The sequence below is a fragment of the Ursus americanus genome, chromosome 26 (assembly GCF_024610735.1).
Source record: "Ursus americanus isolate L20-20 chromosome 26, mUrsAme1.1.p, whole genome shotgun sequence".
Lineage (NCBI taxonomy): Eukaryota > Metazoa > Chordata > Mammalia > Carnivora > Ursidae > Ursus > Ursus americanus.
The window spans coordinates 13605550-13630802 of NC_142152.1; the positions used below are offsets into that span (position 1 = coordinate 13605550).

At 48.1% G+C, this 25253-nt stretch overlaps 1 long non-coding RNA gene across 2 annotated transcripts; it reads left to right on the forward strand.

The window, feature by feature from the left end:
- The first annotated feature begins 98 nt into the window (after positions 1-98).
- On the forward strand, positions 99-24617 carry LOC123800626 (uncharacterized). Of its 2 annotated transcripts, none has more exons than XR_006781962.2 (5): positions 99-295; positions 4270-4362; positions 5107-5186; positions 8895-8971; positions 23738-24617. It is a non-coding gene; the product is annotated as an uncharacterized LOC123800626 (long non-coding RNA). The 2 variants fall into 2 exon arrangements; XR_006781963.2 differs by having other exon boundaries at positions 24180-24617.
- The last annotated feature ends 636 nt before the right edge of the window (positions 24618-25253 follow it).

Sequence of the window (25253 nt, forward strand, 5' to 3'; positions counted from 1 at the left end):
AGCTCCCGGCGTCCCGCCCTGCCGTCGCCTCCGGGAGCCCTGCCAGCCCCGCGCTCTCCGACCGGGCGCGGTGCCCCATCCAGGTGTCCCCCGCGCGCTCGGCGCCTCTGGCGGTGGGGTCGGCGCCCATCGTCGCCCGCCCGTAGCCTTCACCAGCTGCCTGCTGGCCCTCCAGTAGTATTGACGGAATTAAATGGAATTTTCAAGAATTCGGAGTCATCCCCGAGCTCAGTGGAAATGCAGGTGGGAGACTGGATGGAGTGGAACCCGTCTAGGAACTTTATCCTGGCCTCTGGTAAGGAAAGAGCAAAGTTCCCATTCGTAAAAAAAAGGTCATAGGTTTAAAGAAGCAGGCACAGATTGCCTCCAAAATACACCCTCCCACCCCCGAGGCCCCCTAAAAAAGCTAGAACTGGAGACATTTTCATCATTAGTAATGGGGCAAAATTTAAGGGAATGCAAGGAACTCAGTAATCTAGATAAATTATATTTTGACTCAATGTTTTTGAAAATAAAAAATAATGCAAAAAATGCGGGATGAACAAAATATCAAAATTTTAAATGAGGACAGGCAACTGGATCCTGAAACAAAAGGAAACATAGTAATACTGATTCTGTCTAGTAATCCTTAGGACACATTCAGCTTGTTCATTGTTTGCACTGCATGTGAAGGGCCCCCTCAGGACTATTCACCAGGAAGGGAAAAGGCCCCAGATGCCTAGAAGGGAAGAAAAGTTCCTGTCAGGAGAAAGAAACCCAGGCTGCCTTTCAGGACCAGCCTGGGGCTAATTCCCAAACCATAATGGGCACTCCTGCCCTGGAAATAGCCCCACTTCAGCCTTCTCAATGACGGACTTCACATCTCCCAGTGAGTCCAAAAGCAATGGAGCTTCCACTCCATTTCAGAATGAACATAGACTCACCTTCTGAAGCCAGATCTGTAGCAGGTGCTAGGTTTTATTTAATGCACAGCAACTCCATTGAGTTTATTATCCTTTTTTTCCCCAGCAAAGGAAACTGAAACTCAAAGCAGTTAAATAACTTGCCCAAGGTCACACAAGGTAGGATTTTAATTATGATGCACTTGCTTCTCAGTTCTTGAGCTAGGAAGAGGAGGAAAGAACCCTATGAGCTCTGAAATCTTGCTGGGCTCAAACCTAGGATATGAGAGGATAGAATGGGAAATTCTTATCCTCTGGCCCCAGGTATGGTCTGTTCATCTCCTTCTTCCTCCCAAATGCCAGGAAAGCAGGCAATTGTCATGTCAATCTGTGACATGATACTCATTAAGGCTTAGAAGAGGTGGCATTACATTTGATGAGAGGGGCTCCTGAGTGTGTTCACAGAAATGGAAGAGAAGACTGGTCCTCTCTCCTGGCAGTGCCACTACCAGGAGGAAGCTACGGTCTCTGCATACATAGAACCTGCTTCCTGTCCTGGGGAAGCCCCTGGTCCAGCTCACCCCAAGTCTGACTCACTAGACTCAGGGCATGAGTCACACTCCTTCCTCACCCAGCTGTAGTGTCTGAGCCACCAGCCCACCAGGGAACCGCACTGTCATAAGCCCGATATAACCATAGGGAAGAGGATGAAGACAGAGGAAGCCAACACTGGTGAACAGCTGAGACTCAAGGAAGGGAGAAGGAAAGGGAAGGAAGCTTAGAACACAAGAGCTTATCTTGCTCTTCCAGGCAGGCACCACTCCCCTCCCTCTAAAGACTTAGGCTGATGTGGAAGGATCCCTGACTCTCTAGGAAGGCCAGATAATATCTAGATGTATGAGTTGTAAAGAGCTATATGGTCAGTGTTCGGGTGTAGGTGACTCATATAGCCCAATGTGAAATTCCACCATTAGAGAGTCATTCCTTTAGCTATAAATAATAATCCACTGTTGAAGATACAGCAGAGAAAGGTAAATCATGGAGTCTTACTCACAATGAATACATTGACTTAATGAGTATCAGAATCACAGAATCAGAATTTAACCCTTAAATCATCCAATCTGGACACTTCATTTTATAAATGAGGACTCCCAAAGTCCAGAGAAATAAAATGACTTGTCCAAGGTCTCAGAGCCAGTTAGTGGCAACGCTAGGACCAGAAAACAGGCTAACAGTGTAAGTATTTCAAGGCTAGCTCTCAGCAAATGCAGGGGCACTTCCCTCAGCAGTGTTCTGCATCAGAGCGGGACTGCCATCAGGGAGTACTACACAGCTGGAAAGAGTTCTGTCTGCAAAGCCAGAAAAGACTTTAAAGAGTGTTTTCTATGTTTTTGCTGGCCATAAATAATTTTTGTGCTCATTATAGAAAATATGAAAAAAGGATAAGGCCAACCAAATCCCATTATCCAGGCAGATAAGTATTTTTATATGCACATATATTTTTATTTAAAAATCCTTGAACCTTGTCTTTTTTCATTTATAATAGCTACTAAGCATCTTAGCAGATCATTAAAAATAATTCAAAAACATAATTTTATTTTATTTTTTTCAAAAACACAATTTTAATGGTTGAATAACATTTCGTTATACCTGTATCATAATGTATTTTATAATTTCCATTTAGGTTGAATTTCCTGTTTCTCTGTGTAAATGATGCTGTGATAAATACCCCAATACATAAACATTCTACCACACCCCTTATTATTTTGGATAAATGTGGGTTTTTTTTTAATATTTAATTTTAGAGAGAGAGAGAGAGAGAGCAGGGGGTGGGGTGGAGAGAGGAGAGAATCTTAAGCAGACTCCCCGCCGAGCCCCGTGCTGGGCTGATCTCAGAACCCGGGATCATGACCTGAGCCAAAACCAAGATCCAGATGCTTAACTGACTGAGCCACCCAGGAACCCCTGGATAAATGTTTAAAGCATGTGTTTAGGTTAAAGGGTATATAGTTTAAAAATTCTTGATACATGGGCACCTGGGTGGCTCAGTCAGTTAAGCGGCTGGCTCTTGGTTTCTGCCCACGTCTTGATCTCAGGGTCCTGGGATTGAGGCAGGGCTCTGCATTCAGTGGGGAGTCTGCTTGAGGATTCTTTCTCTCTCTCTCCCTTTCCCTCTGCCCCTCCCTCCCGCCACCCTTGCGAACACTCTCTCTCTCAAATAAATCAATAAATATTAAAAAAAAAATTCTTGATACACATCATCAAACTGCTTCCTAGAAACGTACCACAAGTTGCCTTCACCAGCAGCATGTGATAACGGCAGTTGCAGGTGTCTATAACAGCATTATTTGGAGTATTTTTAGAAACCTTTGCTGAGGGGTGCCTGGGTGGCTCAATCAGTTAAGTGACTGCCTTCCACTCAGGTCATAACCTCAGGGTCCTGGGTTCGAGTCTCACGTCGGGCTCCCTGCACAGCAGGAAATCTGCTTGTCTCTCTTCCTCTCCCTTTGCCCCTCCCCCTGCTTGTGTTCTCTCAAATAAATAAAATCTTAAAAAAGAAAGAAAGAAAGAAAGAAACCTTTGCTGATTTTATCAGACGGAGCAGAGCCCCTTCCCAGATGTGTAGGCTCTGTGTTATCTTTATCAGGGGACAGCTGGTAGAGGAGCTCCCCCACTGGAACAGACTCAGAACAGGGAAGTGGCCAGGAAGGAGGGCAGTGAGAGAAAAGGAGGGCATGTGGGGTCTTGGCAGCCGGGAGAGCACCCTGAAGGTGCTTTTAAGCATGGGCAGAGACAACAAGAGAAAGGAGAGGGGGGCTAGAAGTGCAGGCAGTAGAAAAAAATGGAAGAGAAATCTGCCCAATTCCTCGCTTTGCCCAAAGCCATCCATCAAGTTGCCCTCTTACAACCAGAAACACATTCACACATCTATCACTTCATTCATTCACCCAGCTGGAGACTCATATTGAGTGTGTCCTGTGTACCAAGCACAAACCAGGTGCCATGAGCAATACACAGACGCTGCCCCAGGGCCTTACACATCAGTGTAAACAAAGCACTGTTTTGATGAACCACGAATATCCCCACAGGTAGTCTGCCACAGTTGACAGGGCAGGCCCATCAACCCAAAATGCTGCTCACACTCATCTGTGGTGAAGACTGTGTTTTTGATTTCCCATGAGTCATGGACTATTGCATGGTCCCACTGTGCATAACTAGAATGTAGCCTCCGCCATAGGCAGCTTACCAGAGATTGCTGCTGCAACCAAGCTCGTCCATATTCCATTCAGTGTAATGAGACCATCGATCATGCACTTGAATGTCGTGGCAATGCTCAGCTCATAAAGGTTTCCAAACACTCTCAATTTCTGTTCTGTTCTTGTCCTAGAGCAGTGCCAGACAGACCACTCTTGAAAAGTACTGCTTTTGAATGTGAGTTCTGGAATCTTCAAGTCTTATTTCAGCCACTGCAGGAATTTTGGTAAGTTACTTATTCTTTCTGATCCTTATTTTCCTCACCTGTAAAATGGGGTAATAAAGTACGTACCTCACAGGGTTATTGGGCAAAATAAATGAGATCATGAAAGTAAATTGTGAAGTGCAGTGCCTGACACACAGTAGGACATAATAAATTACCTCGATTCCATTCGATCCCAACTTTGTGAGGAGTATTGGTAGTAAGTACCCCATAGTTACGGATAAAATGCCAAAGCAGGGCAGTGGGTAAGAGAGTGGGAAAGTTTATATTTATTGTGTTCTTACTATGTGCCAAAGATTTAGTGTATATTACCTCATCTAATCCTCAAAAATTCCCTGTGAATTAGGTATTATACTCATTCTGTAGATGGAAATGAAGATTCAGAGAAGTTAAGTAACTTGGCCAATATCACACAGCTAGTACATGGCTCAATCCAGGTTAAAATCTAGACCCATCTGATTCCAAGCCTTGTTCTTTCCACTACTTCACACTGTTTCCTTTGGCCGAAGGATAATCTCTCTTCCTGAGAAGGAATCCCCTTGGCCTAAGTCAGAGGGCCTACTGTGGTAGATTGTATTCTTGTTCCCAATTATTCACTGCCCTCTCCCTGCAATTGAAGAGTGTGTCCCAGACCCTTTGACTCAGGATGAGCCATGTGACTTGCTTTGCCTAATGGAATGTCCGAGGCATAACCCAGCAGAATATTTAAGTACCATCACCTGGTTCTACCTTTGCTCTTTCCACAAGCCCGGCATGGCCCAAATAGGGACTGCTTCTACAACTCAGTCCAGGAATGCTGACAACTTGGGAAGAGACCTACAGCCCAGGTGAGTGAGAAGTAAGCCTTTGTTGTCGTAGACACTGAGGTTGGGGGGGGTTGTTTGGTACCACAGTGTAACTAGTAAAAGCTCATTGGTACGCCCACCTCTCCAGCTCGGCTGACTCTCAGAAGATGAAGGGTGCTGCAGGGCAATGCCCTTTCATGAACACCCAGAAATCCACCTCCCTGCTCCACTGTCAAAGCTGAAACACCTTGAGAGGGCTGTCACTCTCTCCAGGGTGCTCAGCCAGCCTTTGGTCTGGGGACAGCCTAGGCCCCCTGCTTCCCCACCAGTGCCCTCAACCAGGCCTAGCCCCCAGAACCCAGCCTTGAAGAAGAAATGCCTGTGGCAGCCGTCTCGTGGACAGGAGGGACAGGGGGGTGAAGCAGGGTGCATCTCATGACTCAGCTGCTTGTGGCAGGGAGAACTGGACCTGTTTGAAATAGATAAGGTCCCTCCCCTCCTTCTCCTCCCCTTTCCTCCCCGCTTTCCCTCCCTCTCTAAACGTTATTTCTGGAGGTTAGGCTTTCTTTTTGCTTATTTTGTGTAAAAAAAAAAACAAAAACAAAAAACCGGGGGGGGGGGTGCTCTAGAACCTCGGCCTGGGAATGTCTAAAGAACCCCAGCAGGAAGGGGCTGGCTATGGTGTCACGTGCTGGCCACCGTGTATCACATCTGGTCATATCTCCTCTCAGGCCTCAGAGGCTCCCACCCTGCCAATCATGAGAATCATCGGTAGGGTTTTTACCAGCCCTGCTCAGGGCCTCCACTCCTAACAATGCAGGTTGGGTACTACATAAAGGGGGCAAAGGGGAGCCAGAGTACTGGCCATGCTCCACATACACGCCCCCAGCTCGGGGCTGCATTCCCCAAAGGGAGGGGGGATTTTTCTTCACCTAAAGCCTCTGTCCACTTGCCAGGTCACCGCCCAGCAAGACTGCCTTGGCCCAGAGCAGGCACCTTCTTCTATTTCATAGAAAAGTCGCAGGGACCATGCCCATGCCTGGAAGATTCTGATTTGTGGGCTGGAGAAGCCTCAGTTGAGAAATCTCTCCTGGTGGGGCGCCTGGGTGGCTCAGGTCCTGAACTCAGAGTCCTGCGATGAGGTGCCTCAGGCTCCAGCTCAGCGGGCAGTCTGCTTCCTTTTTCCCTCTGTCCTTCCCCCTGCTCATTCTCTCTCCCTCTCTCTGGCTCTCAAATAAAAATCTTAAAAAAAAAAAAAAAAAAAAAAGGAAAGAAAAGAAAAAGAGAAATCTCTCCTGGTAAGGAAAGAAATCTCTGAAGATGGTTCGGCTCTGGGAACCTTACTCCTGGAACACCCCTGAGCTTCTTAGCCCTCTGGGGGGTATGGGCCTTCTGAAGCCAAACAGGTGCCCCTGAAGCTCAGCTCCGTGGCTGACCACGCCGCCAGCGGCGGGAGGTGGGGAATCCCGTGCCTCTCCCAGGTGAGACGCCGGCTGGAGCGGAGTTCAGGGGAGCAAGTCAATCTCCAGCCCGGTCTCCCACCTGCACTCAGGCGGGCCGGCATAAAAGCGTCCCCAGCCCCCACGCACCCAGCTCCGCCCGTGGGAGAGGCTCTGTGTTGCTAGGTGGAGCCGGCTGCTGGGGAGATTAAAAGAGGGCGAAGCCTGCCCCAACAATACAGGGCAGAGCTGTGAACTTAGGGGCAAGCGAGGAGTAGGGGGTTGCTGCGGGCTTCCTGAGGTTAAAGATGCTAAGTGACGGTGTGAGGGCTGAGTCCTCAGTTTGAGCCATCACGCCTTCCCCCTTTGGGAGTTTCCGGTACGGAGGTGCTCACGCCAGAACATCAAGGGACTGGAGCCCGGCGCTCCAGAGCCATCCCTACGCAAAAAAAGCGTGGGCGGGCGCAGCATGGAGGTCGCGAGCGCGGGCTATTGGAAGAGTCCCACCTACACCAGGTCAGACTAAGGCGGGGCGAGCAGGAGCCGAGGATGCAAAGTTTAAGGAGGCTTTCGGAGTCGTGGAGGCGCAGGGTCCACACCTGAAAGTGCGTGCCTCCTTAAATTTTGTGCTGCCCTCTCCTGCTAGTCCCGCCCTAGTGCCGGCGGGAGTCCAGACTCCCAGCCAGAGCGACTTCAGAATTAGCTGGCTCCTCGGACAGGCTTTGGGGGTTGCCCGCCTACGCTGCTCAAAGATTTGGGGGCCCTTAGAAACCCACCTTCCACAAGCAAGTGAATTTCGTTTCACTTGAAGATCCGAAATTGAGATCTTTCCTGTTAAATTAAGGCTGCGTTTGCAGTAAGTGCAGACCGGGAAGAAAATAACAGACTGTGATGGAGACCGCAGACTCTGCACCTGACCTTGTTAGAGTGCGACTCTGACTCTGGAAGGCTGTGCTGGGCCTGGGACTCTGCATTGCTCACCAGCTCCCAGGTGCTGCCCCTGCCCTTGGTTAGGAACCACAGGAGTTACTCAGCTCCTGTAAAAGGGAGACCTTGAACTCAGGACTGGCTACACAGTGTGCAGCCTCCAATACTAAATGAAAAGGTAGGCTTCCGTTTCAAAAATGAAGAATTTCAAGACCTCAACAGCAGACTGTTAAAACAATCCTGGGGCCCCGTGCCCCTGTCTGAGCCTTACAGGGCTGTAGAGAGGATTAAAGGTTAGCCTATAAAGCACTTAGATATCACCTGGGTGGTAAATCCTTGGTAACGTTAGTGATCATTATTGCTCAGCCTCAGACAGCCTCTCCCTGGACACATGGGCTGTCAGACTTTATGTAGTCCAACCTTCGTTTTACGGGGAGGAAACTTCACAGGAAGAGCTCAGAGAATAAATGATGGATCAATGGGACAACTTGTTGAGGTCACACCAGGCCTCCAGACATCTAGGCCAGGGTTCTTCCTTCTGGGCTGTCTACTCAGCATGTGTGTGATGGGCTGGAGGGGTAGATGGCAGGGAAGTAACATCACATCTCTCAGAAATGCTGAGGGGGTGATGAGCACAGGGTGTTATATGCAACTGATGAATTACTGAACTCTGCATCTGAAACTACTGATGACTGGATGGGTGCATGCACACAGTTCAAACCATTGGATCAGTCGCTGTTGGACTTCCGGGATGTGTGTTCTGAGCCCATTGGAAGGAGCCTAGAATTACGTGGGAACAGCACAGGTGTCCTCAACCACTGCCTCTGAAACAGATCCAGTTGCTATGCTTTGTGGCTCTTGGTCTGCTCCTTGTAGTCTCTTGGTCTCCTCCCTATTGCCACTTACTGCTGTCAGGGTGCCCATCACCAGGAGCTACTTTCTAAATTGCTTACAGTCTGATGAAACTTAGAAAAATAACCCAGGGTGGGGCATCTGGGGGGCTCAGTGGGTTAAGTGTCCCACTCTTGATCTCAGCTCAGGTCTGGAACTCAGGGTCGTGAGTTTAAGCCCCATGTTGGGCTCCTATTTAAAAATAAATAAATAATAAATAAGAACACCCCAGAGTATTAGAACTGGGCTTAAGATAAAGATAAATGGCAGCTGAGTGCTCTTGTCACGTGACCTGTGCTTTTGCAAAGCTGCTCCAGACTTTTGCTTTTTCACCTGGTTTCTGATCCTGTGCCTTGTTTTGCATGAGTGAGGTTGCCAGATATTGAATTCTGGATGAACGAGTTATCACTGTAACAACCAGGAAATTGATAACAGAAAAACTGCAGGTTTTAAGAAGTATTGCCATTATTACTATTTTATTTGTCACTATTAGGACAGGAAGACTGACAGTGGATTTCTGAGGCTATTCTGAGAACCGGACCAGCTTTTCACTTCCTATTATAAGTTTGGGTAAGCCATGCTGTGCCTTCTCTTTCTAGACACCTCTGTCAGGCAGCTTATATTGAGAATAGCACCTTGCCCTTGACTCCCTAATTGCATTTTCCAAACATGGGGGCACACTGTGGCCAGAGATGTGAAGATGGGGTAGTGAGCTATTCAGCCCTCAGATTTGTGTCTACCCCAAACCAGGGCACAAATCAGGGCTACCTCTTCCTTCCCTCTCTCCCTCTTCCCAGCCACCTACCCCCTCAGAGGTCTCATGATTGGCTTAGGAACAAAGCGATGGGTGAGACTCAGGGTGTCTGCCCATTCAGGTAGCCCCAAGGACTGAGCAAGACCACTGTCCTCCCAGACGGTCCGCCCCACTTCCCTCTCCAGCAGGATCCTGCTTCTCACTCAGACCTACCTCTGTGGCCCCTCTTCTGAAGCTCCCTCCAGCTACCCCCCAGAGTTGGGGCTCAGCCCTGTATGTCACCACAGCTTAATAGAAATAGTAAGAGTAATAGTTGCTCTATTTGGGGCACTGTGCTTAAATCATCCATTAATCCCAATGGCCTTATGAGGTAGGTGCCATTATTCTTTGCATTTTCAGGTGATGAAATAGAAGTAACTTGCCAAAGTTGTACAGGCTGACTCCAAATTTTAGGCTCTTAACTTCAGAGGCTTACTGAATAGCGTTATCAAATACTGTGGAGATGATCTTCCAAGAAGCAGACCAGAGGCATGGGGCTCCAGTGACTTCTGAATGAAATGAATGAGTGAGTGAATGAATGAATGAGGGCAGGCGTGTCTGCAGCACGTTTCCAGGGCTGAAATGCTTGGCGGTGCCTGGGTGTTTCTGTTTGTGGCTATGGCCTGCTCAGGACATTTCTGGCTCCGGGAAGTGGAGTTGGCTAGGGAGTCTGTCACCTAGGATGCCAAGGTCTCTGGAAAGTAGGCCTATTGGGAAACAGTGCACATGTCTCTCATGACCAGGAACAACTTGAGAGAATGCCATACTTGTGAGTGAGAAACTCAGAGACACTCAGGGAGGGCAGACCTGGTGTAGGCGACTGGTGTGAGTCAGGCCCAGGCTCTGAAACGACCCAGTGCCCTCCTTATGTGTCTTTTCTAGAGCAACGCCTTGAGGAGCCCATTTGTTTTACCCACCAAGTCCTTGTCTTAGTCCTTGAATCAAGGGAGCAATCACAGTTGCAGGGCCCTCTGCCCCAAGGGCTGCACCCCTGTGTCTTGTAGCTCTACGTCTTCTTCCCCTTCTGCCTTAGACCTCCTGGCGTTCTGGGTCAGGACTGGATTCCAGGGTGGTGGGTCTCCTCCTTGCCCCTAGCCTTGTGTCTCACAGGGAGGGCAAGGTTGAGACCTCTGTGGTGGGCTTTCATTCTGTGACTTGACTTACCAGGTCCAGCCCTGCAAGTGGTGAGTGTTGAGATCACCCAGAAGGCCTGAAGGCTGGACGTGTCCCATCCACTACCATACTCGTAGGCACACATACATGCACTCGTGTGTGCCAACCTCCCATTGATTCTCTGACTGCCAGTTTGTCCCAATCAGTGTCTTGGTCCAGGAGTGAGATGACAAGTAAAATAAGTGGACCACCTATTTACATGTGGCTCCTTCCTCTAAGCCAGTGTTGTCCAACAGAACTTTCTTTGCTGATGGAAATGTTCTGTATCTGCTCTATCCAACACCACGAAAGGCTGTTGAGCATTTAAAATGTGGCTAGTGTGAGGAACTGAACTTAAATTTTATGTCATTGTGATTAGAATTCCTACAGCCACATGTGACCAGTGGCTAGCAAATTGGTCAAGGCAGATCTAGCCCTCCAGTGATCATCGTGCTCTCCGATAAAAACTCGGGACCCAGGGCCTGATAGGTGGGAGTGGGTATGTAAGGGCAAAGTATTTGGAATTGGGACTGGACTGTTATCCCCATGCTACATCTATGCTTGAGCTCAGATCTAAAGCCTCATCTTTGTCCCCCTTTTATACATTTTTATTTCTAATCCTTGCAGCAAATCTGTAGAGGGGATCATCTTCCTCTATTTTTGCAGATGAGGCAACTGAGGCCCAGAGAGCTAAGTGACAGCTTGAGGTCATGCAGCACACTAGGGATCAGCCTCTTCCCCAGCACTGTCTGGCTCCCAAGCTAGGCTCTTCCTCTGTAAGCCCTTTGAAGTCAGTTCATCAGAGGGTGGCCCAACCCTCCCACAAAGTCCTGGGCGCTGCTGCCTCCGTGAGAAACTGGGTTAGGGAGACTTCTGAGTTCAGCTGCTGAAGAGAAGTTACTGGTGTATCCAGGAAAGCAGGGGAGTGGCTGGCCCACCCACAGAGCCCAACCTGCAGCCCAGCTTACAGGTGTCTCATGAAGGAGGCCAGGAGACTGCCGGGTGGGACACGTGATGTCCGGGGCCTTCCTCCTTCCAGAACTTCTTTACTTGGTGTCTGCATTCCACCAATGGTTCTCTCCCTCTCTCTCTCTCAACAAAATATAGGAGAGATTCTTTAATAGCTTGGTTTATGGGGAGGGAAAGGAGGTTTTGATAGGGAGAGTCGCTTAAAAGTTAGGGTAGAGGGAAGGGCAGCACTGAGTGGAACCCCAGCATGGGCAAACTTTAGTCAAAGAGCCTTGAAGACACAGGGTTCCAGGGGGGCAGTGTGGGATGCATGAAGAAGCAGGGGAGAGGCCAGATTTGAGGGAGGCACTGAAGGCAAACTTTCAACTCACTTAAACTCAGTCTGTTCTCTCAGGGCTCTCAAGCCAGCTTGGTTCCCTCATGTCCCAGGGCCTTTGCATGCACAGTTCCCTGTCCACCAGCCCTCAGAGCTTCTGCCCGGTACATCCCTCCTCTTCCTCCTTCAGCTCCGAGTTTAAAGATCACTTTCTCAAGGATGTCTTTCTGGCTCCAGGCTTTATAGTGTATGTATTGTGTTGCGTGTTCTCACTGCATCTGCTCCTCTCCTCCATGTGCTTAGCTCAGCTTCTGATTATTTATTTGTCAAGATTACTATGTGGTTAATGGCTTATTCCTTCATTGGATTCTAAGCTTCATGAGAACCAGGACTATGTACAGTTTTGTTGATTTTAGCTGCATAATGCCTGACACATAGGTGCCACTCCATAAATATGGGCTGAATCTGTTCAATGAAGGAAGGTGAATTAGGTCCATCCACCATGGGGCTCTCTGCCCCTTTCCACAAAGAAGTTGAATCTGTTCTGACTGATCACCAGGACATGATGAGTCTGTCCCTAAGTCACCCTTAATTCCTCTCATATATGGAAGAAAACCAGTTACAATGCTTTGGGCTGGAAGTAACCAAAAAGTCAACCAACAGTGGCTTAAACCCTAGGGAGATGCTTTTATCTACTTAACAAGAAGTCTGGAGCTAAGTGATCCTAAAGTTCACTCAATGGCTCAATGCTGTGATCAAAAACCAGGCTTCCGGGGCGCCTGGGTGGCACAGTGGTTAAGTGTCTGCCTTCGACTCAGGGCGTGATCCCGGCGTTATGGGATTGAGCCCCACATCAGGCTCCTCCACTATGAGCCTGCTTCTTCCTCTCCCACTCCCCTGCTTGTGTTCCCTCTCTCGCTGGCTGTCTCTATCTCTGTCGAATAAATAAATAAAATCTTAAAAAAAAAAAAAACAAACAAACAGGCTTCCCCCATCCTTCTGCTTGTTATCAGCGCATTTGTTGCCACTGCAACGAACATCACATTCTCTCAAAAGAGTGTCCCCAACAGGAAGGAAAGGGACAAAAAGGGAATGTAAGGGTATTTGTTTGCAAGATTGAATTTAAAAAATAAAGTGGCCATCTGTACCAGCCTTTAGGGTAGTACTTACAACATGGTTTTGCAGTTGGTTCTTCATCTAGGAGTATCCCTCCAGAGTAACCTCCCCAACCAGAGTTTTCCTAACAGAGGCTGTTTGGGGAATGTCCTCCACCAGCCCCTAGCACAGTCCAGGCACCCAAGGTGCCTGCAGAAGGAGGAGCCCTTAATGTGGCCAAGAGTGAGAGGTGGGGAAGGGCCAAGGTCGGGGAGGGTGTCCATTGCCAGAACTGGAGAACTCGGTGGGGGGGGGGGGAGAGTAGACATCACCGTGCTTATAGCACAGGAAGTAGGAAGTGGTAAGTCTGAGAGGAGAAGGGAGAGAGTTGTGGCAAATATTGGCACAGTTAGTAAGGAGTTGTTAAAAAAGAGGGAGGGTGTAGACCCAGGGGTTTGTGCCAACACAGCTTCCTGTAGGTCCCAAGGTTTCCTTCTCAGAGTGTTATTTCCTTCCAGAGAGGGCAAGTGTGTGGCTGTCATCTCCTCAGAAGCAGCCAAGTACAAATGAATCCTTGGTAGGTATTTCTGATGGCTCCTGCAGTAGTTGGAGGAATTAAAGGCTTTTAATTAGCTCCTCTCTATTCTCACCTATTATGGTCCTGTGGAATTGAATACCAATAGCAGATGGGGGAGAGAAGCTGAAATATTGAATTAAGAGAGAAGGAAGCAGAACCAAACCCACTCTTCCCCCTCATGCCCGTTCTCAGCATCTGGCATTCTCTCTTTCCTGGGTCATGACCTGCCTAAGCCGGGTCCTTGCTGAGGCTTCCATGAGGGGTAAAGCTGACAAAGTTGGGTTGGCTCTTGGGGTGCCATTGGATCAGGAAGGAGGTGCCCTCTGCTGTGATCCCACTTTGTGCCTGGAAGTTGGTTCCCCACTGTTAAGCCCGCTCTTGTCCATCAGAGAAGGCCCAACCCCCCTCCACTGCATCCTCCCTTCTCACTGCCTTAATCCTTCCCAGGCCCCATTTGGGGAGGAAGGACATTATCTCAACAGGCTCAACTGATTTGTCTTGCCTGGGGAAACAAAGTTTAATACTGAAAACGAAACCATTTTAATGGCTGGCTTATGCTGCCCCAAATCATCTCTAAGTGGTTTCTCAAAATAAAACATCAAAACCCAAAACACACTCCACATCAAACATTTAAAATATTCACTGTGATTCTCAGATTACCTTTTCCTGTGTAAAGAAAATCAGAACACGGTCTCTAGGATATTCTCCACACAAGGGAGAATGTTGTTGGGTCTGATAGGATCTGGGCCGAACTATAGAGGAGGGAAGAGGATGTCAGCTTCACCCTTGGAGTTTCAATGATCTCAGTAGAATTAGGAACCAAAGACGCAAGACCTTTGAAAGTGTGGGAGCCTCTGTAACTTGCCCTGTTAGAGGTTTCATTGCCCGCTGCCCCCTTCACTATAGGAACAATTGGTAAGCCTCTCAAAAGTCCAAGTGTGACTAGTATCCATAGCAGCAGAGAGAGGGCAGATTGTGTGCTGGCTTGGGGAAGGGAGTGGCGGTGGAAAGTCCGGTTTTAAGGGGAACTGAAAGTCTAAGGACTCCTGGGCTTTCTAGAGCAGTTCTAGGCCTGAGGCGTGTCCAGGGAGCCAGGACCACCCTGTGAAGAGGGGAGAGTGTGCACAAGGCCAGTGGAAGGGGCTGTCACTTTTCCAGCCACATGCTCTAGTCCTCTGGCTAAAGGACCCAAGGCCCTGGAGTCAGAGGTCCGCTCCTCCCTTACTTCAGGCTCCAGGACCCTCTCCTAAGAGGAGAAATTAGATGAGTCAAGGGAAACTGAAGGGTGGGGTGTTGGAGGTAGCCGGGGAGGGGTTGGGGTGGATATGCATTAGGGGGTTGGAGACTATGGCGGAGGTGGGGATATACTCAAGCAGAAAAGCTACACCCCCGTATTCACGACAGGCCTTACAACTGTAAAGCGGTATCCGAATGCTTTTGTAAAACCTTTCTGTTGTCTGCCCATTTTAAGAGAACTTCTGCCCAGTGGCCAGTAGGAGGCAGCCAAGCCCCATACAGTTGAGATATCCCTGGCAAGGAAGGCCCACCAGGAGAGGAGGGCGAGAGGGACAGCACTCACTGGCTGTGGCCGTGCACATTGTGCCAACCCACAGGCCCAGGGGCTCCAAGGCAAAGCTGAAGCAGGCCATCTTTGTCCAGCGCTTCCCTCCTTACTCTTTGTAGTCCTCACATTACTAAAGCACACTGAGAACTTCTTGTCTGCCACCCAGGGCTCTTCCCACCTTCTGTCCCACACAGAGCTTGGGGTAGAACTGACCTCCCCATCCGATTTTAGTTCTTATCCCCTTAGATTCTGCTAAAATACTGGCTCATCTGAGGAGCTCATGCGCTGCATGGCTGAAGACAAGTTATTATTTAGCCCTTCCAAGGTTACTCCTACTTGAGGGGATTTGAACCTTAACAATGATGGTGCAAACTTAGTTTCCTCAAGCCCCTGCGTGGAGGGGGTATAGTAACTATAAGGCACTATATTTTTCTGGCATATTCTGCCACTGTTGTGTGCAAGGGACGTTTCGAATGATCCCTTATTTCTGGGGGTCTCCAGAAGGAGCCGCACCCATGCCCCAGACCTCCATAGTCAGCATGGGGATGCTCCCCGCCCCCCCACCTACACACAAAGGTGCCCTGAGTGTACCAAGCCCCAAATGATATCTTGTTCCCCAATATCATAAAAATATTCAGTCAGCATGTATGTAGCACTTATCATGTGACTGGCACTTTCCTAAGTCCTTATATACATTAATTCTCCACAAGAACCCAGTAGAGGAAGTGATTAGTCTTACCCCTGTTTCACAAATGGGGAATTTGAGGCCCAGAGAGGTTAAGTACTTTGACCAAAATCACACAGCTAGTGGAAGAACCAAGGCAGTCTGGTTCTGCAGCTAGGTTTTTAACTAGTGCCCACAACACCTCTCCAGAGAGCTCCAAAAACTGCATATCCAGCCTCCTCACAGCCTCCTTTCTCACTGGGTCTCAGTCTGGGTCCGACCCTTGCCCTGCTTAGTACTTCCCCTTCCTTCAGACCTCTGAATCTGTTTTTCAGGTAGGCCTAAGGGCCTGGCCTTCCTTCCTTCCTTCAGTATTAGTTATCTACCAGGCTGCTCCACAGACAAGCTCCCCACAGCTCCTCCCCATTGCTGCCCTGGGATCTAGGCCAGGAGAGAGAGACAGGCTTTGGTTTGCAGAAGCCAGTTGAGCTTTGAACAGCCTCTCTTATCTTGCCCTACAGGCAGCTGCCTCATCGGATCATCCTAATGTTGGTTCTCATGGCAAGTGGAATTACTCCTTTAGGGTCAAAGCGGTTGTAGAATCCTAGAGTCAGAAGGAATATTAAGGCTCAAGCCCCACCCTCTCATCTTAGATGAAATAAGAGCCTGCAGAGGTGAAGTACCTCACTCAAATTCACAGAGCTCAAGTGGGCTGAAGCCGTGGCTAGAAACCAATTATTCTGTTAATAACAACAACAGCATCTAATGTCTATTAAGTGCTTACAAATGCCGTACCAAACCTTTATATGCATTATTTCGTTTAACTCAGTGTTCCTAGAACCTAGCTCTGTTCTGTACTTTATAATAAGAAACCAATTCCAAGAGCCTAAGGAACTTGCTCAAAATCACATGGTCGGTAAGCTAAAGGGCTGGGATCGAACCCAGGTCTGTCTTTGACTCCAAAGTCGCTGCTCTGAACTCTTGCCGTCTATCAGGGAATCACAAGCATCCTCATTAAAGTCTTGCAAGAGGAGAGCAAGCCTGGTGATGTCTTGGTTGGAGCCAAGGCTCAGATACAATGACAGGCAGGGAGGAAGACTCCAAACCTACATTTCAGTCCCCTCCTATGCACCCCAAAACTACATACCTTGGGTGACAGGGACCCAACCCAGGGCTGCCTGGGACAGAATGTGAATCCTGTGTACAATTTGGATTCATCTATATGAAAGTTGGAGCTGGGGAAAGGCAGGTTATGGGGAATAAATCAGGGCACAGGGAGAGGAAAGCCACTGTGTGTGAGGGAGGATCCTGGCCGGGTGGCCCTGGTTCTGGTGAGAGCCTGTACCGGGCCCGTGACTCGTGGCCAGAGGGGAATGTCCCAGTGCTCCGAAGGACAGGGCTGCAAGGCAGAGCCTTCCTGTGGAGGGGCTCGGGTCACTTTGCTATAAGCCCTCTACCCCACAGAAGGCAGAAGGGAGGGCTTTCTCTGTTGACAGACAGGAGACCCAAGTGGGGTATCATGTTGACCAGTTAAGTGTCGATGGTGTCAAGGGGATAGAGAGCTGGAGAAGGCCAGTGGTGACAACTGGCAGCATGGAGGCTTGGCTGTGAGTGGCTGGTGCCAGTGTCAGACCTGGCAAGGGGAAGGACCCAGGTGTGACCTCAGGACCTTGGAGGACCTGCTCATCACCTGACAGGGCGTGGCGAGTGCTTCGTCGAGTGGACCACAAGGCTCAGCTTCCCATTCTGATCCCTTGGTAACTCTGATTTTAGCTGTCACTTCTTGCTCTGCCTCTTGATGAGCGTAAGACCTCAAAATGCTCTGGGAAAATGTCTTCCCAAATATGTCTTTGTCTTTACACACAATCCTATGGGTTGCCCTAACCATGTAGCAAGAGGGTCCTCATTCTCTCTAGATTTCAGAAAGATAAATCAGACACTGTGAAATCCATGGCAGGGCTGAGCACCCAACTCTAGTTTGCAAACTCTGAGTTAACAGGAACAAGGCAAAAATAGTTCAGGAGGTATGAGCTGGATTGTGTCCCAGAAGCTCCCACACTGGAAGCCTGGGGGAGACAGATTCGCCCTCACGGGTCATCAGTGCCCATGCTCTAGTTGTCCTCTTCGGGTGAGGCGGGACCCAAGCATACAGCTTTATTTACTTCTTCCTCTTCCTTCCACATGAAATTTTCTTTAACATATTATTTTCACTACTACATGGAACAAAAGGGGATACAGTGAGAAGTAAGTTTCCCTCCCACCCTTTCACCCGGTTCCTCCCACTTCACAGGCAACCACTATTGATTGGTAACATCTGCCCAACACTTTACCGTTTAAACAATAATTTCCCAGAAATTATCTCATCAGATCCCAGCAACAGTTTCCTAAAATATGTTAGGCATAAGTTTTTCCTTTCTCCTTGTACAGATTGGGAGTCCTGCTCAAAGAGATTATGACTTGCTCAGAGTTATGCTTCTAGTAAGTGGCAGAACCAAGATTAAGACCCTGGTGGTCTGAGCCCACCTCCTGAACCCTTCGAATCGCACCATGCTACCTCCTTTGGCAAAAGAGTCCTGGGTTTTTAAAACTTGGAATATGCCATAAATAGTTTGCCTTCTACAGAAAGAGACTTGTAGTTGGTTAGGAAACAGGAAAAACCTCATCATTTCTTAAGTATTTACATTCCAGAGTGGACTGTTCATTCTCTGCTTTGGGGCAGGTTTACAAAGACACTTCTCTGTGTTTTAGATAATCCTACAATTAAAAGCATTGGGGATGCTTTCAGGCGAGAGCAAGGATCCTACGTGGATTGGTTTCCTCGGGCTGCCATAACAAAGTACCACACACCGGGTGGCTTAAATCCACAGAAACGTATTCTCTCTGTTCTGGAGGCCAGAAGTCTGAAATCCAGGTAGTGGCAGTGTGGGTTCCTTCTGGAGGCTCTGAGGGAGACTGTGTTCCAGGTCTCTCCTGGCTTCTGGTGGTTGTCAGCTGTCCTTGGCATTCCTTGGTCTGTAGATGCATCACTCGGATCTCTGGCCCTGTTATCTCATGGCATGGCCTTCTCCTGTGTGTGTGTGTGTGTGCTTGTGTGTCTGTCTGTCTGTCTTTGCCTGTGTCTCTGTTCTCCCTTTTATAACGACACCAGGCATGGGATTTAGGGTCCTCTGTAATCCAGGCACGACCTCATCTTAACTAACTATATCTGCAAAGACCATATTTCCAAGTAAGTTCACATTCTGAGGTCCTGGGTGGGCACGAGTTTTGAGAGGATGCTTATTCAATCTAGTGCACTGTATCTTCCTGTGGTCTTCGATAAATAGAGATGGTACATCTAGAATATGCCGAGTCTTCCTTAACCAGCTCTGTCCTAACACAAGAAGGTAGAGCCAGGGCAATTCTGCCCATCTTATAGAAAGGGAAGAGAAAGAGGAGAAAGACAAGTGGAGGAGTCCTCAGAGCAGCTCACAGACAACTGCTGGCAGAAGCCAAGAAAGAGCATGCGCTGGGCGGGGGTGGGGGTGTTGGGGGGAGTGTATCAGTTTATCTGCAAGGCTGTTGGGTCAAAATGCTTGTGTTTCAGTGAGCATGAGAATGAGAGTAGGAGGGGGGTGGAGAGAAGAAAGAAGAAAGGAGAGAGCTGGCTTAATTGCAATAATAATCTCCACCCCCCACCCCCCCCCCGCAAAAAAGTAAATAGTTGGGACCAAGTCCTAAGGCAGACAAAGAGGAGATAACAGATAGTTGAACCTTAACACACAGTGTAGGTGCCCTTTCTGCACTGAAAAAAAGGACAACAAAAGACAAAAAGTAAATAGTTTAGGAATTAATTTAACTTGGAATAAATTATTTTTTTAATATTTTATTTTATTTTTTAAATATTTTCATTATTTTTGCGAGAGAGCATGCCTGAGAGCATGAGGGGAGGGGGCAGAGGGAGAAACAGATTCCCCACTGAGCGGGAAGCCTGATACTGGACTCAATCCCAGGACCTGGGACCATGACCTGAGCCGAAGGCAGACGTTTAACCGACTGAGCCACCCAGGCGCCCCAAAAGAAAATTTTAAAGTGAGAAGAATAAAGGAAAATATGAATGAGTGAAGAGCTATACCTTGATCTTGATTATGAAATCTCAAGTTAAGATTACAATAGACTATAAATTAAAGACACAATGAGATGCATTGCAGTGTTTAACAAATAAATAGTAAAACTCCTCTGGAGTACGAATGGGCAAAATACCAAAAAAATGTTTTGGGGAACTTAAAATAACCAGACAGCCAACAGTATAATCTATCAGGGTAAAGACAAGACAAATAGACCAGGGGAATACACTGCAAAAACAGATTGAAGTTATTTAAAGACTTTATGTAAAATGAATGAGCATCAGCACAATGCTATGAGGAAGAATCACTATCTAACAAATATCTAAATGGCGAGACAGCAGCATGAATCAGAACTAGCTTATATCCGTATTTTTCACCCCGTGCACTATAATACATTTCAAATGGGTCATAAAAAGTCAAGGAAATGGAAAAGCAAGTGTGTTTCAACTGTGAGGAGGAGAAACCATTTTGACTATTGATGAAAGAGATATCAGGGACAGGATGGATGGATCCGAATGTGTTTCTAAAAGCCTTTTGTGCCACCGAATGTAATAAAGCAAACACACAAATGAAAGCCACAGGAGAGGGAGAAATATATGTGGCAAATAAAGCTTTCTATCCAAAATAGCTAAGGAACTGATACAACTATAAAAGGCCAGTATCCTGTCCCCTTTTTTGATAGTCAAAGGAAGCAAGCAGATAGCTTACACACAGAGCTTTCCATGGAAAAATGTGCAGCCGCACTCTAAATCTTGAACTTGCAATTTGAGCTGCTTGTATATTGTTATAAAAATCAATTTAAGATGCAAAAACTTAATGTTCAATTATTCAAATTCCCCGTGAGACTGATTTGGCAAAAACTACAAAACAATTCCTATCCTACTCATAAGCAAAAGTCTGCAGAAAGTAATGTAAAAGGAAAACATTTCCAGACTCTTCCTTGCAGTATTATTTAAATAGAAGAACATTAGAAACCAACCCACTTGCACAGTGACTTCGACATCAGTACTTTTCAAAGGGGGTTCTTAGGACCCCTCTCATCAGAGTCTCCGGGGAGATTCTTGGGTCCCACGTCAGACCTAGTAAATCATCCTCTCCGAAGGGGGCCTAGAGTATTCGTTTTATCCCCGGGCCAGATGACTCAGAATTGCATTGACATTTGAGGGCCCCTGCACTCGAAGCAAACCACAGAGCAAGGGGGCGTTTGGAGGACCAAACTGAGTTTGAAGCCACAGACCTGTGTGTGCACAGAAATGAAAAGGGAATAATGAGGACCGCTGAGAGAACCTCACTCTGTGGGCAGCAAACGCACGTGTGTGAGATGCCCCCAGGGCAGTGGCCACAACAGGACAGAGTGGTGAAGTCCTTGCGTGCTCACTATGTTGTATTTTGTTCTAGATGTTTTTAAACTCCATCATGGTAATACGAGTTTTCATTTCCTTGTCAAACTCCCACGAGGATCACTTGAAGAGTTAATGGGACGCTGAAACTTTGGGGTTCCTGCCTCAAGCTGTATGTGACTGGATGTTACCCGCTGCCCTTTTCCTCCCTTGGACCCCTAGATCCCAGGGGATAACAGGTCTTTCCTGCTTTGGGTTTGATCCGAGGCCTGGCATCCCATAAGCGTCACCCCACTATATCCCTGGTCGTGTCTGATGTTGAAGCTGCTGTGTGGGGTGCCCGCTTCAGGACACTTTTGTACCCAATCGAGAGCAGGGGGAGAGCTTAGCAGGCAGCATGCCGGAGACTGTTAAGTATTTTGTTTACAGGAGGAGGAGCGGAGATAGGTCTGAAGGGGTGTGTTGCTAATGCGATTCTGAACTTCTCTGGCTCCCAGAGGGCTTACTTTCCTGTGGTCTGATCCCTGAGGTGCAGAAATGCCACTGTGGCTCCACTCCCCACAGAAGCCTCTTTCCTGGAACCTAGAGATCCATTCTTGCCCGAAGCTTTGGGGCTTCTTGCCAGGATCTGTGGATGTCATAAGATACTACCTTCCAGTCAGGGTTGGCCAGCCTCCCCCATGAAGGCTGGGCAAATGCCCAGGATGCCAGGCCAGTGGGCATCGGTGCAGGAAGGGAAAGTCCAGTCTGTACCACAGAGTAACTGGGGGAAAGTGGGGGTAGCCAGGCAACAACATACCCAAGATTTCAATCTCGACGCTCTGCAGTCCTGAGGGAGAGTCTAAACTCTTCTTTTTAAATTAGCACATCAGCTCCCTGGCCCTAAAATACCACATTTCACCTCTTCCTGGCTACCTCACAGCTTTTCCCTCTGGGTGGTACCCAGGCTTTAGTGGCCTTGCAACGTCCAGCAGAGGGGACCCCTTTTCCTTAAGGGAGACCAGGCTGGGGAAAGTGCTCCCTCAGGACACCAGACTTGTCACTTCTCCCAGCCTCCACCTGCCCCCCGCCCCCGTAGTCTCACTGCCACCTTCAGACCTTGTGTGAGCCCTTTCCACGGGGTGGGAAACCAGCCCCGAGAGCAGATTCAGCACTTCCCCAGCCTCCTGTGTGGTGACCCACCCTCTGGAGGGGCAGAAGCAGGGGCAGAGCGGGAGCAGGGCGGGTTGGGGGGCAAGGAGAGAGAGTGGGCTGGGACCCTATCGTGACTTGTGGAATAGACCTTTTGTCTATTATCCAAAAGTTTTTCTTGAGTGACTACTATGTGCCAAATGCTGTGCTAGGAAGCTACAACCGTGAACAGACAGACACGACCCTGCCCTCACAGACGCTGCAGTCTAATGAACAAGGCAAAAAATAAAGTCATGGAATGACAGATTCATACCCTAAGGAGTGCTCAGAGGAAATAGGTACTGTGATAGGAAATAAAGTAGAATTCTGCTTCAGAGAAGACGGTCAGGGAAGACCCCTCTGAATCCAGGTGACAGGAAGCAGTAAAGAGGGCCTAGCAGGAGGCTGAGGGGCCAGCAGGTGCAAAGACCCTGCCGTGGAAAAGAGCTTGGTGTGTTCTAGGAACTATAGGCTCATTGGGGTTGGGGTTCAGTGAGTGAAGGCAAGACCTGTGACTTGAGATGGTAGGAGGTGTGGGCAGGGACCGACCAGTCAGGCCAAGTTTAGGCGTTTTGATTTTTGTCTGAGCAGAATGGTGAATCATTGAAGGGCTTAAGCAAGTAACACTACGTGGCTTACATTTTCAAGTATCACTGTGGCTACAGGTCTGGGAACAGGCTTTAGGAGCAGGAGTGGGAGAAAGGAGAGCATTTAGGAACCCCTACAGTGGCCAGGTGAGAGGACGAGAGAGACAGAGTCGAGAGAGAGGGAGAGAGAGAGAGAGAGAGACATATTTGGAAGGTTGGACCGAGAGTACTTGCTGATGGGCTGGGTGGGGGGTGGGGGGGAATCAGGCTGAAGGTCATACTTCTAGCTGGGGCAGCCCGTGCTGGGTAGTGCCATTTACCAATGTGGGGAAGACTGGTGGGAGCTGGTGGGGGGCAAGGAGTGGGGAGTAAGAGGACAAGTTCTTCAGGCTTGTCCTGACTCCAAAGTCAAGGAAGTTATTACCTCATGTTCATTCCCAGCCTCGCGAGTAAGGCCTGGTAACCCAATTTTACAGGCTGCTGAGAAAACCAGGTTGATCCCGGGGAAGTCAAGGGTCAGGGCTGAGAGATAACACCAAAGAGTCCGTTTGCCATCTGGGTTCTTCTGCATCGTCTAGCACCTTCTTTCCCAGCCCAGCTGTGAAACCCCCTCCCAGATATCTCACCAAGGCCACTTTAAGTCATCTTGGCCAAGCACCCAGGACAGGACACTCTGGCCCCAAGATATTTTGTCTTGTCCCTCATCTCCCCTTGAGACTTCCTCCTTTTCTCAGCCTTTTCCAGGGCCATGCCTCGGATCTCTGCAAACTGGTGTCCTTATCTGCAAAATGGAGATAATAGTCAAGTCTATCTCATGAGGTTGTTGGGAAACTTAAGTGAGTTAGCTTTGTAAACACTAAACAAGAAAGTGTTTAGGACGGTGTCAGGAATAGACTCTTGGTCCTGTTTTAGCAGCAACAGCAGCAGGTTTTCATCAGCAGGTGTGCTTTAGGGGGAAATGTCTCCGATACACTGACCAGTCACAGACTGGCCATTCTGAAAGCAGGTGCAGAGCTGCAAGACCCAGCCTGCGAGATTCGAGCTTGAAGATGGACCCGAGTGCATGACATTTCAGTCCTCAGACTCCAGGCACGGGAGCAGCACCCATCTCCAACGATGTTTTCTTCAGTCTTGGGCAATATGGGGGGAAAATATAAGTGATATAGTGGATTTTTCTTAAATCTAACTTAATTCTGTTTTTTAATTTTGGGATTTTGTCCTTTACACTTTTGATATTAAAATATTCTTTCTTTATAAAATGTTAGTGATAGTTGTGGGTGACATGGTTATTTGTGATGATTTTAACTGGTCCATGAAATTCAAAATCTGAAAACCTTTCATGTTTTTACCAATGGAGAAACTAAGTCCGCAGGTGAGGAGTGACTTGCCCGGATTACAAGGCCAGTTTGTGACAGACCCCGTGCACCTGACTTTCAGTCTCTTTACAGGACTCTTCCATGGCCTGTTTACACTCTTTCACTTGCCAGTGACTGAAACTAAACTCAAACTGTCTTTGACAAAAGGGAAGGATTCAAGAAGAATTTCAACTAGAAAAAAAGAGAAATAGAGTCTTGGCAGGAAAAAACACTGGATGCTCATGAAACCCCTGGGGATAGATGCCATCACCACCAGTCTCCCCTCCGTGGTTCAAAACCCATGAGCATGAGAGACTATGGACTATGAGAAACAAACTGAGGGCTACAGAGGGGAGGGGGGTGGGGGAATGGGATAGACCGGTGATGGGTAGTAAGGAGGGCACATATTGCATGGTGCACTGGGTGTTATACACAACTAATGAATCATCGAGCCTTACATCGAAAACCGGGGATGTACTGTATGGTGACTAACATAATATAATAAAAAATCATTATTAAAAAAAAAAAAAAAAAAAACAAAACCCATGAGCAGGCTCCACCAGTCTTTTCCTCATTTCCCACCCCCATCCCTTCCAATAAGCACACACATACACACACCACACAAACACACACTACATGCACATACATGCACCACACCACCCACACACCATACACATACCATGTATACAACACATATACACACATACCACACACACCACACTCATTCACATACACACACCACACACACACTACATGCACATACACACCATACCACACACACCACAATACACATGCCATACACACATACACGTGCCACACATACACACACTCCAAATACAAACATATACCACACACACCACAGACATACCACACATGCCACACATACACACACTACACAGACATACCACACACGCCACACATACACACACGTCACACACATACACACGCCATACCTCCTTCATATGCCGCACCCATACACCATACATACACATACCACACACATCACACCACACACATACACAAAACACACATGCAAACATACACCACAGAAACACATACCACACCACACGTATCACACACATACACACACCATACCACACCCCACACATGTACACCCACATACACACTCCACACACACACTACATCACACACATACACACATACCAC